Raw genomic sequence first — 18,378 nt, forward strand, 5'->3', positions numbered from 1 at the left:
GCTTCGGCGGTGACACTGATAACAAAAGTATTAAAGAAAAAATCGGAACAATAATGTATTTTAAGTTCTACTGAACCCTCTGTAACAAAACTCTTGCAAAATTAGCTGAAATTGGTTTATACGAGTATATCTCCTAGCTGGAAATAGCATCCTTTATATCGGTGTGTATGTGTAATATTTGGACAAAATCAAGGGATAATGGTTCCGTGGTAAATGCTTCTTTTGGTAGCAAAAATGGAATAATTCTGTATATAATAGCTAGTCCCCACATTTTGACTATGATGAGTAATATCTCGGATACCTAGACACTATTTAATATTCCCTTTAAAGCACTATATATATTTTAAAATAATCGATAAATAATTATAATTTTCCAGCTCTCATCTCGAATAATTGAACAAGAGGCAATCAAAAATGCAGTCTTTATGTTGATGATTGTAGAATGCACTCAGGTTGTAAACAACATTTACTGAGGCGACAACGACTAAAGTTAATAGCTTGCGAAGCAACGCTCAACTGTACCGCAAGCACGGCTGTAATGCAATCGCACGAAGGTATGCATGCATAGAACAACGCACAACGCATGCGTAAGAGTCGACTGCGCAGCAAAATGGCCAATGTGGGCGGGCGACTACGCAGCAGCCGACGCCAGTTGCGCTGCAGCTAAGCACATCCACCAAACGGAACCGCCGCTGCGCTCGCATTCTCGCGTTCATTCTCGATCTCGTTTGCAGCGAAAGGCTGGGCCGATCGTCGCTGCCGCTGCGCCGGTCGCAGTCGACGGCATAACGCAGCGATCCGGCGGGGACTACGTTTAACGGCGCGCAAAAAGCCGAAACAATTTCAGTCCCCATTGAGTAGTCGATGTGTGCAATTGTTAATTCGTTTCATCGTCCATTCGTGCAATTATTATTGAACTCGTTATTAGCTAGCCTGATTAACTCGCTGATTCTTACTTGGTTGTTAAATTATCAACAAAACGTGCCAAACAAGTCAGTCGCTTAGACGGAGTGTGTGACATAGTGCGTCCTGTTGGTGCAATAAGCAAAGCAGAGTGCTTCAGAAAGAGTCTTAAGAAATAAACTGCAATTCGCAAATCGCAAAGAACCTGTCTGTCAGCCAGCGTTTTTCGCTTACAACGAACATCGATTGCCTGACCGATACACCAGTTGGTGTTTTACAGTTTTGGCGATTTTCGCTTTTCCTTTCATACGGCATTCGCTGTGGAGTTTTTCCTTTTTATTTCGGAACTACTGCAGGCGCCTTGCATGTACATCTGTGTGTGTTTGTCAACACAAAAACAATTGGCGATGAAAAGTTAATGTAATAAAATTGAAGAGAAATCTTTAGCACACAAAACCGATATCAAGAAGGAGCAACAGATATCAAGAACAAAAACAGCGACAGGACAGACGGCGTGTGCGCGCAGCAAAGGCAGACAGTCCATAATCGGTAACAGCCTTCGCCAATGAGCTTTAAATGAAAGTGTTCTTGCCGAACTGTCAGTATAGTCTTGAAGTGCTAGCTCAGGTGTCTGGTTGCGCTGCCCCCGAAGCAAAACGCATTCATGTGCATTTATACGCGATAAAGCGGAAACATTCAGATCGATAAAGCGATAGGGAAAAAGTGAAACTTAGTAAGCATATTGATTGCAATTCAATAATTCAAATCATTCTGTGGACTGCAAAAGTGTTTGAACCAGATTGAACTAGCCAACGTGTTTTAATTAGTGTTGGATTAGAGCGCTTGCGCCGGAAAAGTATACAAGCAGTATAGAACGATCGTAGAAACCAAACTAAAAGGTAAGTTAGATTGTTTACACATATATTTATAGATTGAGTTTTAAGTCAAAAACTTAGTCTGAATTATAATATGAAAAGACTAGAGTCTAGTGTTTTGTTCAGTGTCGATCTTGTTTGCAGCGAAAGGCTAGGTCGATCGGTACGCTGCCTTGCCATCTCTCTAACACTTGATTGACGATTTTCAAGCACAATATCCTTCACTTTATTAATATTTTCATCAGTTGATAAAGTCGTAGGTCGTCCAGGCATGCTTTCAACGATCTCTCAACCATCTTTGAAGACTTTATGCGATATTCCTATTCAAGCAAAGTTTTGATAGTTTGGGTATGACAATTTGTTTTACAATTCCTCTAACACCGAGAATACGAAGTCTTATCATAGTAACAAAATAATAGCTCGACTAAGATAAGAACAATATTTGCATCCATTCCTTGATTCGTTTTCCCTAAAGAATACTTACTTGACTTTGACGATATGATCCAGAGTTATGTACACATGGAACATATCAAGCCTTTGCCTAAGCTATTTAGTGTCAAAATTAACTAAGGTTAAAAAGTTAGTTTTAAACTTTAGAAATAAATGTCAATATAAACCTACCATTACTCGTCGTGATTCTGGGAACGAGAGTCTAGTAGCATTACGTTATCTTAACCTTTCGAATATCAATTATAAGTTAATCTATATAGATAATATGGTTAAAAGAATTTAAGTTGATCTACAAAAGTGTCACTCCTCGCGTTTTAAGAGTAAGACTGTTCACTATACCATCCGGTCAATTTTGACCCGGACTGACAAAAAAATTATAATTTCACCTATTTCAATACAACTTTTTATTATCGCCTTAAAAATGTCGGTAATGTAGTTGATAGGGGATTCCTTATACCATCTGATCAAATTTGACCCGGACTGACAAAAAAATTACAATATCACGTATTTCAATACAACTTTTTATTATCGCCTTAAAAATGTCGGTAATGTAGTTGATAGGGGATTCCTTATACCATCTGATCAAATTTGACCCGGACTGACAAAAAAATTACAATTTCACCGATTTTAATACAAATCTTTATCATCGCCTTAAACATATGGGTAGCGGTTGATAGATGACTTCACTATGCCATCCGATCAAATTTGACCCAGATTGACAAAAATAACAATTTCACGTATTTTAATATAAATGGTTATTATCGCCTTAAAAATGAGCTACTAAGCCAAGACAAGCAAAGTCCAACTAAATACAATTTTCCATACCCTTCAGTGACTTCAGAAGATTTTGGTTTTTCGGTTTCAACTCATTTTTGGAGCGCCTTTTGCTAGAGTGCTTCACAGTTTCGACGTCTTATACATAAACCAATGTCTTATCACCAGTAAATATGCATTTGATGAATGTAGATCCATCAGCATTCTTGTCAAAACTCCTTCATCTCTTCAGGTCTTCAAGTATATGGTATTTGGTGGTGGTAAAAATGTGAATCGTTTCAGTTTGCGGTTTAAATGGATCAGTCCGGGTTATATCTTGTGTGTGACATGATTATGTTGCGATGGCGAAGTTTTAGAAATTTAAGTTAAGACGAGGAAGTAAAAATTCCCTTCAATAACCGGTTTTGTATTAATCTAAATTCCCCGTTTGGCTCTGCTTCGAGCGAAAGCCGCTGTCTTAAAGTTTTATAAGGTTTATAGAATTCTATATATATAATCGTAAGCAGCGGTATCATATAAATGTTCCATAGTAGATTTTTTAAAATTTCAACATTTCGGTTACTGTACTTTTCTACACAAAGCTTTCTGCCTGATTGACCTCATTAAGCCTTGAACTCCAAGAAAACCTACAAATCAAGTAATTTTAAAACATTTTGCCTACGAAACAGTATACTCATTAAAATCATTATTTTGTTTCCTCAATTAAACGCGTTGATCCCTTATGGTATATCTGGTTTTCTTTTATATTCTTATTTACAAAAGCAAAATCTTCCATTCACCATAAATCTTATACGCACTTAATTGACTAGTTCGGCAAAGTTTTCCAGTTAAGTAGTTTGCCTTTTCTGTTCTTGTGTAACAACTTTCGAAATGCATCCCAATCAGAACATTCTAGATTATCCTTGAAGACGCACAGAAACAATAAAATGCGTTGCTTAATGACGAAATTCAGAAGAAACAACTAAACGCACACTAAAATAAAAGTGAAACTGTAACTGGAGACAAAAGAACACCGGGACTATCATTAAGACGCGCATTGCCATTGGAATATTGGAGATAAAAAGCGAAATGAGCAGGAAATGTGATTCGAAAGTTGTTTCTCAACTGCAATAAATGTCCGCTGACACACCGGCGTTTAACCGCAATGTCTACAACAAAAAATAGCAACAACAATTGCCTGCCTACAACTAAACTGCAATAAGGTGTAAAGCTTGGCGACTGGCAACGCCAACTAAGATGCTACAAAGATCAGGGTCACATAAACGGTCATCAGCCGGCCAGCATGCGGTCAGCATAAATTTCTTAATGCCGTTAATGAGGTAACGATGCGATACTCCCTTATACGCAAAAAATTGTAATCATGCGCTCACGAAAGGCAGCGAAGCCCTTGACTTTACAAGTTAACAAACTCCAGCCGAGATAATTGGTTGCTGCGGTCGCTGCAATGTCAAGTGCAAGGTTTGCCTGCGCCTTTTGAAGACTACGGCAGGGTCAATGCTGCTTGGCTGACTGGTTGTGCTGAAGAAATGAAACTTATAATAAATGTGAGTGAGCTAAGGAGATATAAGCCTTTACTGCAGCTAGGAGTCATAAAGTTTAATCAGCTTAAGCGAATTTGAATATAACTTGACGAAGAGTTCTAATTGCACCGAGTATGGGTTTTATTGGAGCCTATTTCAACTCAACCGAAAGAAGTTACCGAAACTTGATAAGCTTTAATAGTTATAGAATAGAACAAGATTGAGTTCTATGGGATAAGCGTCCGAGGCTTCCAAAAAAAAAAATAAGAATTTTGCCTGTAAAGTAGGATTTTGCTTGCTATTACTTCAACGATACGAAATCATGGTATCAACCTTTCTTTATGGCTAAAGTCGATTTTCCAAACTTCTTAATTTCCTATTCACACCACACTACCGGGAATCACCTTGAATTCAGATACGCGTTTTATAGCGCTTAAAGGCAAATAAAGGGTTTTTACAGATTGTATGTTTGTACACCCGTGAATCTTTTATTACCCCACTTACCATATGACGGCAAGTCTCATACATATATTTTCATAAATCGACAACCTTGCCTGATAAATCAGTTTTTCTGTAATTCATGTCTAATGTATGATGTCTGGCAAAAATTTGAAGCACCTTCATCAAAATTCATGTCAACAGTTTTTTTTTGCAACAGCAAGAATTTGCATACTCATTTTTTATGATAGACACACGCTTGGAATAAGCTGTTGGGTTTTTAGGTAAAAATAATAAGTAGAAAATAAAAGTGCCGCCCAAAAAATTAACGAAATATATAATGTGCGAAGTCATGATCAAATTTTGGGAAAACATTCTAACAAATACATAGATTTATGTGAAATGATAATAAGATAACGATATTTTGACGATTTTAAAAACGATGTTTGCAGCAGAGAACACAATCATTTAATCAGAATAAATATAAGAAATACATTACAAATGGTTCCAATTAGTAAAACTCTACCACAATAAATAAGTCTAAGATGGTTCATCCGTGGAGTCTAATTTTCGATGACTCGTTCGAGCATTTCGACTGTTAACTGCCAATTGACACGAGTGATGTTTTGCTTTAGACTTTACATATTCGTGCAGGAATAAGTGTAACAGTGTATGATCTTGGTGGCCAATAGAGCAATCCGTGAAAACGTGAAATTATCTGCTTGCCGAAGTGTTCTTTCAATAAATCTGTTGGTTAATGCATCATAGTGACGATCTCGATCTTGACACGACTTACGCGCGATCTGTCAAAAAAGACTATTGAAAAGAGTACCTTTACTTCAATAATTCATTATAAGATTTTCGAACTTGTGATTATAAATTTTACCACCTCGCCCACTTTTTGGTGAAATCCCATATCTCGGGTCCCGACTGACTGATTTCCACAAAACATTGGTACGTGACAGTATCTTTTCAGTACACAAATCAAGAAGCAATAAGTATAACGGATAAAGCTTTTGCGCGAATAATACTATAACACATCTTTTGATCGAAAAGTGTTCAAAAGCAACCAAAAATGGTCAAGTCGCTAGATACTGAATATTTGGACCCCAGCACCTATAGTTGACTTTTGAACGAAAATATCGGTCAATGTATGAGATATACAATTGAACTTCAGGGATAATACTGCTTTGGCAATGGTATGACTGTATGTCTAAAATGGATTGAATCGGGCTAATACTTCCCTTAGCCCCCATATACCTCATATAAAAATTTTCGAGTTTCCGAGTGACGTTGTACCGCATATGTCGGCCAATATGTGAGTTATCTCAATATAAATCGGACAGCGTGTTTTATTCATAACAGTGTATCTTTGTACTTAAAATAAAATTGGGTGAAAGCTTGACCTAGCCCCCATATAACTATTACTATTCGAAATTCCAGCTGACTTTGCTCCATATGTTTGGTGATTGTATGTGAGGCATCTCAATGAAAACCAGAGATCATTCTTTTAGGATGTGGAATGATAATAGTTAATTAATAGTCAATTCCTTCATGCTATATGCAATGATTTCCGTTTTTATAACAAACCTTATGCCGATTAAGTCGGTCAGTCCATGAGTTATACATATATTTTATTTATATAAATCAAGTCGTTTGGATTTCGGTTCTCTGGTTGACATTTCACATCTTAAGGCATTTCCTTGTCTTTGATTCCTGCAAGTTGCATGAGACTAAAATGTTCGGTTGTACCCGCACTTGGCACTTTCTTACTTTTAATTGTATTGTATGGCTTCATGTCTCGATACTCACCGATTGTGTGACGCTGCTATCGACAAATTTTTATACTCTCGCAACAAAGTTGCTAAGGAGAGTATTATTTTTCTATTTTCTAGACTAACTTTTGTGTTCAGTTATCACAAGTTGATTGCATATAAGTCATTACTGATTTTTATACTCTCGCAACAAAGTTGCTAAAGAGAGTAATATAGTTTTGTTCACATAACGGTTGTTTGTAAGTCCTAAAACTAAAAGAGTCAGATATAGGGTTATATATACCAAAGTGATCAGGGTGACGAGTAGAGTTGAAATCCGGATGTCTGTCTGTCCGTCCGTCCGTCCGTGCAAGCTGTAACTTGAGTAAAAATTGAGATATCATGATGAAACTTGGTACACGTATTCCTTGGCTCCATAAGAAGGTTAAGTTCGAAGATGGACAAAATCGGCCCACTGCCACGCCCACAAAATGGCGGAAACCGAAAACCTATAAAGTGTCATAACTAAGCCATAAATAAAGATATTAAAGTGAAATTTGGCACAAAGGATCGCATTAGGGAGGGGCAAATTTGGACGTAATTTTTTTAGAAAGTGGGCGTGGCCCCGCCCCCCAGTAAGTTTTTTGTACATATCTCGGAAACTACTATAGCTATGTCAGCCACAGAATCGTTTGCTTTAGGCATTTCCATATACAGTTAAAAAATAGAAGAAATCGGTAAATAACCACGCCCACCTCCCATACAAAGGTTATGTTGAAAATCACTAAAAGTGCATTAACCGACTAACAAAAAATGTCAGAAACACAAAATTTTACGGAAAAAATGGCAGAAGGAAGCTGCACCCAGACTTTTTTTAAAAATTGAAAATGGGCGTGCCGTCGCCCACTTATGGACCAAAAAGCATATCTCAGGAACCGCTCGACCGATTTCATTGAAATTCGGTATATAATATTTTCTTAACACCCTGATGACATGTACGAAATATGGGTGAAATCGGTTCACAACCACGCCTTCTTCCAATATAACGCTATTTTGAATTCCATCTGATGCCTTCTCTGTATAATATATACATTAGGAACCAATGATGACAGCGGAATAAAACTTTACACAAATACGGTATTTGAGCTGAGGTATCCCTTGTGGAAAAATTGTCGTGATCGGACTATAACTTTTCAAGGTCCCTTATATCGAACACGAAAAACTCAGTGCCTAACCTAACCTAACCTAATTTTTCACCGAAAATATCGGTAAATCTCTCAGAATTTAATTCTAATTAATTTTACAGCAAAATAAAAATATTTGTATATGACGGATAATAAAATCTCGATTATCACTTTATCGTGTGAGAGTATAAAATATTCGGTGACACCCGAACTTAGCCCTTCCTTAGTTGTTTTTCCTATTTTCTAGAATAACTTTTGTGTTCAGTTATCACAAGTAGAGTGCATATAAGTCGTTGCTAATTTTTACAAATCAATATGTGACATGTTGGAAATAAAAATAAATCATAGAAACATAAACGAGTTTGCTACCTGAATCACTGAAAATATGTTTATAAAAAGTTTTGAATAATTCAACACTTTCATTTAAAAAATTGTTGATATGTATATACTTACGTAAAAAATTAAAATTTTTCAAGAGCAGCATGAATAAATTTACAACAACAAAAATATATTTTTTTGGGGCACTACCCTCTTTACTGCTGTGGGTATTTCCCAAGCAAGAATTTCAAATAAAAACCAAAGTCAAAATCAAAATAAGCCCCGTTTGTACATTTCTAGAAAATAAATTGCAAATAAAAATGTAAATCTCTATAAAACTACTAATTAATAAACGCATGCACGTAGCAGAAACGTGGTCGCCCCCTGTGCGAATAAATTTGCAGATAAAGACACATACTATATATCTAAATTTATATATACATATACATATGTAGGTATGCATCTAAAAATATATATATATATACATACATATGTATAAATCTGTATCTTTTCACATTAGCAGTGCGTCTGCGTACGTGTGAAAGCGTGCAGGAATACGCAATGACGACATTAATCTTCAAGTCTACAGCCGCGGGGTGCGGATTATAGTATTTATGGTCATTGCACTAATAAAGTATTACTTATATAAGAATTAAAAAAGTCGTAGAAATAATGTAGTATTATTTGCTTAGACAATGTGAAAGCCATTAGGAAGAGTTAAGCGTTAAAAGCTCTGATATGCGTTTGTAATCTATGAACCCTGGACTAGGGAACTTTATTGGGCTATTACTTATAATTACATTATTTTAGAGGAATAGCAAGCAGGTGTGACTTTTAAACTGGCTACAATAGCAAAATTATAAAGGGTGATCCATTTCAAATGTCGGCCGCGGCTGCGTTTCAAATGGTCCATCCGTTGAATCCAATTTTCGATGCCTCTTTGAATTATTTCGACTGGTAAGTAGCGAATGACAAGCGCGATGTTTTGCTCCAAGGCCTGAATCGAAGCGGGTTTGTCCTCATAGACCTTAGACTTTACATTTCACGACAGGAAAAAGTCTAACGATGTGATATCGCACGTTACTGGTGGCCAATCAATCGACACAAAACGTGAAATTATCTACTCATGGCGGTGCTCTCTCAATAAAAGCATTGATTGATGTGATGTGTGGGATGTGGACGGTCTTGTTGAAACCAAATGTCTCCGAGATCATGAGCTTAAATTTTAGGCAACAAATAGTCGGCTATCATAGCGCGATAACGGTCGCCATTGACGGTTAGGTTCCACCGGAATCATTTCTAAAGAAATATGGACTGTTGATTCCAGATATAACCAAGTTGTAACCAAAATTCAAGCAAAGGTTCAAACTTCCATATGCGTGCTTTAAAATTTTTTTTTTCTTTTTTTTCTACACTCATAAATCTGCCAAGTTGAAATGAACTTACGTTATTTTGCATTTCATTTTAACTAACAACATGTAGGTCTTGGTTCCTTCACGTCATAAGAAAATTTCGTGAATGAACATCCATTCTCTATCAAAATTCTCAAATTGGTTTTGTGCGCGATTTTGTAAATTAGAAAGATCAATAAGCGAGTGGCGAAATCCGGCAACTTTTCGTGGAATACAAATACTTGTACAGTTGACTGTTATCTTTTTTTTAGAATGCCGGACAATCGCTTACTAAATACGAGTATTAGATACAAGCGGGTGTATAATGGTGGTAAATATTAAAGTCCAAACTTTCGACACAAAAATTACTCTGAAATACATACAAATGTATGATACGCTGGTGGGTGAACCATACAGTGTTTTTTAAATACAAAGTTTTAAGACTTTTATATGTCAAACATTGATATATCGTCATCTAAAATGCAAAATAACTTTTACTAATATAACTTAATAACTTTAACTTTTAATCAATTTACAGGCGAAGGAAAAACGTTATAATAGAAACCACTGCTATTTAAACTTTGAGTTTTGGTTATAAAGTAGTTATATATTGGTTATCATACACTCATATTGAACAAAAATGCATTTTGGTTATAAAGTGGGTAAATATTGGTTATATCTGTTAGCGATTTCCATTTTTTTGGCAATTTAACATTCTAAGAACTTTTGAAAACATTTTTCTTTCAACTTCTTCTTCGTCAAAATCGAAAATATATATTATAAAAGTCGTCTTCATTATGTGCTTAAGCTCAACTTCTTCTCCTGAAAGCAAGAAGAAGCTTAGCCAATTGAACTAAATGTACGTTAAATATCTTCAAAAATTCCTAACACTTGTTGTTCAACCTTTATGCCACTCTGACAGAATTATGCCAGTTACATGTTCTATTCGCTACACTTCAACTATTGGCGAATCGCAGGGATATAATACATACGCAACTGACACTACTGAAGCATTTGTACACAATAATTTTATAACCGCTCCTTCAATTAAAATACTTAGTTCGCAATTAGGTGCAATTATAGGCACAACTTTTTGAGAAAAATAAAAGGTGACAAAATTTACGCTAACTTTACTGTTGCGCAAACAAAAAAACAACTATTTTTAACAAGTGTTTGCACATCCGCCTTAAGCAGGCAGGACTTTGAACTCAAAAACTAGTATGCGCGTAAGTACGATTATTAAATGCACAAATTAATAATAATAAAAAAAAAAACGAAATAAGCGAATAAACAACAAACTTGTACGAGAAGCATTTAAGCTCGCCTTCCTATGTACATTTTCGCGCTGTTGAAAACCTTTCCAACCATTACAAATGCGCATTACCAATACGACTTTTGAGTAATTATTATACTAGAACGAGTACGAGTCGGCAAGTTGTTGTAGTTGTAGCTGCTGCTGCAGTTGTTCTGCTATGCTGAGCAGTTGCAAATTTCATAGGCAATTAATAAATTCTCCGATTTTATCGCGCGACTAAAAATGGAAGATTTACACTCGGCTGTGATAATTTATTTAATTGCACAAACAACTCTATTTAACTGAGTAGGTATAAAGTAAGGAAATGTATAAAGTTCGTTTTAAAAAATGTTTGTTTGTTTGCTGTTAGTGTTCTTAAACAAAATAATCGAAATCTTCAAACTAAAGTTTGCTAAAAATGGCTCACTGGGTAACTACGCAATTGCTTAAAATGCGCTGCGTTATGATGCCGGTGGGCGAAGAATGTTATTACTTCGATCATAACCTGACAAATAATTTAAGAAGGTCGTGTAAACACATTAAGGAAAGAAACTTTGTTTTAAAAATCGAAATTGTTGAAAAAAGTCTTATTACTTCGTCTATTACCTGGAATATATAACTAAGTAGGTAGTATTACAATTTCAAGCAAACGAGAGAAAAGTGCCTTTAATATTTGCTCTAGGCAAATTTTATTGTTGTAGCTTTATTGATTTAGGAGATATGTACTATATAAAATAAATTTTAGGCGTAGCAGTGGTCCGATCACATTCGTCTGCGAAGTCGGACAGAGTCACCACAACTTCAACTAGTCTCATCGCCCTGATCGATCATATATAAAAAAACCAGTATTTAACTCGATTATTTTGAGACGATACAAGTAAACGTGAATAAACACTATTATACTCTGAGGCAACATGTTGCAAGAGTATAATAATAGATAAAAACCTCTTGCATGCTTCTTCAATCACGATTTTGTGTAAAATTACTTCAATCCCAAGGCGATTCTCGGAATATTATTTAATCTTCTTGACCCGGGGAAGTACCAAATGTCGATGCTGGATAAATAAATTGAAGCTAAATTGATTGCTTTGGATTCTCCGACTGCGTAGCAATCGCATAATTATCAAACCAAACCGATCGAATATCAGCAGCAATCAATAATTTCATTAAATCGTTGTTTTTATCACGAATTTTCAATTTAATAATTTCTTGAATAATATAAAAATATTACATGAGAATATATCGCAATTTATCAAATTACTTTTGATTCACGAACGAAATATATCAACATTTGATACTACTGCTATATCAATACATCAAGTATGATAGTAATACGGATTACGACACTTTCGGCTTGTTACTATTTTGGAGTGCATTCGACAGCAAATATCTCCGTTTATGACTTTATGACGTCATAATCGAGTAGAGGGCTGGCATTGTTAACTTTGGGATAAAGTTTTCACTAGTTTACTATGTCGCCTCTTCACATTTCTTCGTTTATGACGTCTTACAGCTACATACATATTGATAACAGAGTTATTACCCACCGAAAACTGTCACTTGACATATTTACTTAACAAATTTACGAAATCAATCACATTTATTTGTATTAACCAATTTTTGTAAAAACAAACAATCAGAAAAAGCAGAAGAAAAAGGTGCGTAAAACCACAGCAATGACGTTAGTGAGAACAATGCGCATGCGCAGCTGTAAAACTGTTAATAAATCCGCATAGCATATACTATGATACATTGTACAATATGTGCGCATGCGCATTCAGTCGATTACATCTTCATTTGCCACCATAAAAAAAGATGAAAAAGTGACGAGCGTCAGCCGCAATTAACTGCCAGTGCGACAATGGCAATGACATTGGCATCGTCTAACAAAGTGACGAAATGCAAAGGCTAACAAGCCCACACATTTACCAGCGTCGAATGCTTTGATCTTTCCTCATATGCTTCGGAACAAGTTTTTTCTTTATATTTCTTTAAAAAAAATATAATTTTTGTTGTTGCTATCAAAGCATGACTGCATACTCGACTGCGATATAATTTGCTGCCCTCAACTCGCAGAGTTGTGCTTATTGTTGGCATGAACTTGAACAAGGTTGGTCCAAAGTGGACTTTATTATGCATGACACTTGCTCGTAGCGCTTGAAAATCGTAAAATGTTTGTTGTTAATAAAAAAACAAACAACAACAATTAATAAATAAAGTACCTTTGATTGTGTTGTTCCTTGATGTTTAAAAAAACAGCAACAAATGGTACACAGGTGACAGGATTTTACGACGCGTCGAGACAAATATCCATAAAATCAGCGAGTAACTGGGCAGCTATGCAAACACAATGACAATGAGGTTAACGAAGAACAGCAGCAAAGTACAAACAATTTATATTTATTTTATTAATTTCGGCGGCATTAAGTTATAGCTAACAGCAAGAGATATGGATAGGCCGCTTGGCATTTGAGTTGTTTAAAGCGAGTAAGCAGGTGAACAGTTCGGGCGACTTCGAGCGTGTTCGTGTACTCAAGGCTTAAGCGATTGGAAATAGAAAATGTTTCGGATGCAGTTCATTGTTCTCTAAAGAATTTTTTGAAATACACAGGTTGAGTGATTATAAATCTATGATTTGCTAGAAAGCTTTTACTCAGAGCTTTCGCTGTGAAGGATTTTTACTTTTCCTAATTCATCTAATAAAGGCTGAAAAAGTTTGTACAACATTTTATTTTGGGCCCTTAAAATTTTTGACTTGCTACAAAGCTTTCAATCAGAGCTTTCGCTGTAAGGGATTTTTACTTTTCCCAATTTATCTAATAAAGGCTGAAAAAGTTTGTACAACATTTTATTTTGGGCTCTTAAAATTTTGACTTGCTACAAAGCTTTCACTCAGAGCTTTCGCTTTGAAGGATTTTTACTTTTCTTAATTCAGCTAGTAAAGGACGTAAAAAGCTTGTTTAACATTTTATTTTGCGGTCTTAAAATGGTTGACTTGCTGCAAAGCTTTCACTCAGAGCTTTCGCTGTGATGGATTTTTACTTTTCCCAATTCATCTAATAAAGGATGTAAAAGCTTATTTAATGTTTTGTTTTGCAGCCTTAAAATTTTTGACTTTCTTCAAAGCTTTCACTCAGAGCTTTCACTTTTAAGGATTTTTACTTTTCTTAATTTGTCTAATAAAAGCTGAAAAAGTCTGTACAACATTTTATTTTGTAGTTTTAAAATTTTTGACTTGCTGCAAAGCTTTTACTCAAAGCTTTCACTATGAAAGATTTTTATTCTTCCTAATTCATCTTATAAAGGTTGTAATAAGTTTGTTTAATGTTCTCTTTTGCGGTCTTAAAATTTTTCACTTGCTGCAAAGCTTTCAGTCAGAGCTTGCACTTTAAATGCTTTTTGATTATGCTACGAGTTTACAAGCCAAGCTGCAGCATATCCTTACGCCTTGATCACCTTTTGATACATTTTAGACTTTAACGAAAAGCTTCAAGTCGAAATATTGTATTATTCAGTACTGGAGTGTGATTGTCTTGTGGGGTTTGCTGTTCAGATCAATTTTGTAGCTTTTGCTTGGCTTCCATGGGTCTAGCAAACTTCGCTCATTGTAATATTCAGTTCATCCTTCAATTGTATGCCTTTGTACCACTTGCCGCATTCAACTGGTTGTAAAAAGTGCATCACACCGAGTGACTTATCAGGTGAATAACACATTCGTGGTAAGATAAATAAATAAATGCTCGTATTTAACTGTAGTCAGCAGCTGATGTACGGGCATGTGTTGGCTGGTTTGATGGTCTGGTAATTGTGACAAAGATGTCATCGTTAAAATAATAAAGTGCAAATGAAGTTAAATAAAAGTAGTAAATAATTAAGGGAGCAAGAGCCAAAGCCAGAGCAGGTAGCGCGTGCAACGTGTCTGGCATGACAATGTGCAAAAATTAGCTGCAAAAATTATAATGTGCGAAGTAATGATGCGGCATATATGGACGGTATATGTATGAGGGCGAGGGGCACGAAGAGCTCGGTAGTAATATATTTACATTCGAGCGACGTGTAACGGTGAGGTGGCGATTTCGAATACTGAAATTATCCACCTCACGAGCTTTTGGTTGCGGCTGTGTCTGAAGGGATGTGGTGGTAGCATGTGATTGTCGTAAAATCAGTGGCGTCCATTCTGTATGCAGAATTTGTTTAAACAGCTGAGTGAATCAGAAGTAATGCAGCGCTTCTTGAGTATTTCTGTAGAATGAAAATTAATTAAAAATAAAAATATTTGCGCTTTTGTTCACAAATAATAAAGTCGTGTGTCAATAAAAAATGTACTGAACAAAGTAATGCATGTCTTTTGACAAACATTTCGGAAATTTTTACACGATTTAAATTGTTCCTTCGACAAGCAATCGAATTAAGTTAATAAATGAGCAATTTGCATAATCAATTTTTATTTCAACAAAAGAAAAGAAATAAAAGACAACTTTCAATTGAATTGTATATGAAAGAATTTTAATACCCTGTAAGACTGTACTCATATGTGACTGTGAGCACATATTTTCCATACAGCTTCTCTGGCATCTGGTAAGATTCCTAGCCTCACATGGACGCCAATAGAGCAATTACCCGTTAAAAGCGCCAAAAGTAGGGAAAGGTAGCCTAACTGAAGACAAAGAGATCATTAGATCTCTTGCGATCAATCTTAGGCCAAAAGGTTTTTGCGACAGCGCATGTACCGGTGGTGGCCCAGTGCTGCACACACTTCCGTGAAGCCCAGCTATCTAATAGTAGAACACAAGAGGATACGGGAGATTGCACCCCTTCCATTCTTCTACCGATAGCGTTCTAAGGTCCCTTTCCATATTAGCTCATCAGCTTTACAATTTCCTGCGATTCCGTTGTAGTTTGGCATCCATAACAGTCTTATCACAAAGGACCACGATGCTATTGATAGCGAGATTAGGCACTTCTTGACCAACCCTAAAGGCACTGTTAATGAGTTCGAGGCTAGTATCGCCGCTGTGCTCTCTGAGTGTATAGTCATTTCTCTGAAGGTGGAAGCAGTAAATCTACTGCTACCTTAATGGCGGCAATCTCGGCTTGGAAAATAGAAAGCTCCTGACAGTAAACACCTCCAGCACCCTTCTCATACTCTTACTCGAACGGCTTCTTTCCATCCACAACTCCCTTGCCGATATGTTGGCAGAGAAGGAGCCGCTAGAGTTCGGTTTGGCGACTCCATGATCTAAGTGGTCCGGTATGAAGTCAACGTGTGTGAAGATTTTCGGGTGTTCAGACACGTGTTATTTTAGGAACCCAGATTCTTTTAGTCTGATAGGAACTTTCGCAGCCATACACCCTCCGAGGATGTCTACGGGAGTACAGTTGGAGTGGATCTTAGTGCATCACACAAGGTGATGTGCGCCGCTCGTTGAACGCTCACGAGTTCCTTTACAAGTGTGATCTTTTCTAGAGCCCTCCACCACATAAAGACTCCATAAAACATAATGGGCTTGGCTATGGTGTCGTAGAGCCAGAGGACCACTTTAAATGAGAGACCCCACCTCTTGTCAATGGCTCCTCTACAGCTGGACACGCAATTTATGCCTTTTTTCTCTCTTTTGTACATCCGGCTTCTATGAAGGCTTTCTATTCAGGAAGATCCCTAGATATTTCACTGTGTCACAAGCTTTTATCATCAAAAAATAAATCTTTTTTTTTTAATTTTTAAATCAAGTATCGGTACGCTAAGAGGCAAAAAGTGCTGCGAAATGAAGTGCGAGTCAGTCAATAGGACAATTAGTGACTTTTGAGTGAATATTTGACTATTTGAGTGAAATACTACAACTGCAATTATATTCCAACATTTGAGGTTAATAGCTTAATATACTATACTCACATTACGCAATGTAGTATTGCCGACACTTCCCATAGGAAGCGTTTTTAATTTTATAACAATTAATGAAATGAAATGCCAACATTTTGTTGTATAAATAATAGAAAGTAAAACACGTGACTGTATGCGTGCGGGGCACTCCCACAAAGTTTAACACTCACGTCGATTCAATTAAGTGCCTGTCAGTCAGATTTTAATCCGACTTCGTCTTAATTACAATTTTTCCTGCGACAATCAAGTAATAATAATTATACAGAAGCATGAAAAGCACACACGGTGGCAGCAAGCCAACTAACAAGATCAGTGGCAACTGAGGATAAACGCCAATCAACAACTGTCAGTGTTGACGCTAACACTTAAGGTGAATAAGGCTATTGGCTTGTCAAACACTTATTATTCAATTTTAGACGCACTAATGCGTGAATTACAATAGTGTTTTATAAAATAATGAAGCTATTGATATGTTTTTCTTATTACTATATATATATATTTTCTTATATATATGGTATATAGTAAATACGTTTTTGCATACGAAAAAATGGATTAATTGATATTTCGGAAGCTAACTTTGAACTTCAGTGAAACCTCAATAAAATCCATACAGAGTATACAGCCGCTGAAGACCATGAATGCACTCGAAATTCAAAGATTAAAAAGTATGGTTTTTGATAATCATAAAATTAAAATGACGATAGAGATATAGTATTTCGGTAAAAACATCTTTGTTGGGGTTTGATGTTCAACGCCTTAATGAATATATGTGAACTCAAAACGTTTCCTCAATCTTTGAGGTGATACACATGAAGGAGTACCACAATGGACACGAAATAATGTAATATACAAATTTAATACACAATAACAAATGATAAAGTTTTGAGTTTTGATCTTGTAGCCGATCTCCAGGCTAAGATAATTATTAACAAAAATCGTATTCCCTCGATTATTGGATTTCCCATAACGATGTGGAGAGCGATATCTAGTTGATAGGATTAGGAGTAGGTTGCAAAAACTGCGGAGCATAGCACTAACAGAAGGGATACTTAAGAGTACTTCCGGGACATTCCATTTACTGAGGAATTACTGGTTACGAGGCATGGCCTCTGAATGCATTCTTCATGCTTGCGTCAGATTGTAAGTGTTTGGAGCATAACGAGGGATCGAGTTCTTTAGATTTTGGAGTAGCCAATGTATGTATTCTGACATTAGGCATTTTGGAGGTATGGGTATTTACGGCTGGCAGACAATTAGATGCTAGCGTTGTGATCTCCACTAATCGGAGTACCTAACAGTTAGGGTCATTTGTTATGTTTTCGCGTAAGTTGTTGCGGATGGATTTCTACTCCTGGTCAGCAGTCCAGAGCAGATAGTAAATTTTTTTTGGCTACTCTTATGTGGCTATAGAAACGTAAAAAATATTAAGAGAAATCTCTTGTTGGATTAAATATATATGTGCACCAATTGCACGAACTTAATTCTACGATTTTTACTTACATGAACATTTCTTAAAGTATAATATTTTCCTCCGCCCATTCCTCATTCAATTATATAGACCTAGTCTTGTTCTTAAAACAAAATTCCAATTTCTTT

General features: G+C 36.1%; 1 protein-coding gene across 3 annotated transcripts in view; it reads left to right on the forward strand.

Annotated features, from left to right (window-relative positions):
* Positions 1-834: 834 nt before the first annotated feature.
* Positions 835-18,378, forward strand: part of LOC105223646 (elongation of very long chain fatty acids protein AAEL008004) — a 118,127-nt gene continuing 100,583 nt past the window's right edge. For 2 of the 3 annotated variants that reach the window (XM_049449068.1, XM_011201408.4), the window contains exon 1: positions 836-1,802. The gene's annotated coding sequence lies outside the window, so the exon portion shown is untranslated. Of the gene's footprint in view, positions 1,803-18,378 lie in introns of all 3 variants that reach the window. The other variant, XM_049449059.1, reaches the window with a different exon arrangement.

Source organism: Bactrocera dorsalis, chromosome 2, assembly GCF_023373825.1.
Source record: "Bactrocera dorsalis isolate Fly_Bdor chromosome 2, ASM2337382v1, whole genome shotgun sequence".
Taxonomy (NCBI): Eukaryota; Metazoa; Arthropoda; class Insecta; order Diptera; family Tephritidae; genus Bactrocera; species Bactrocera dorsalis.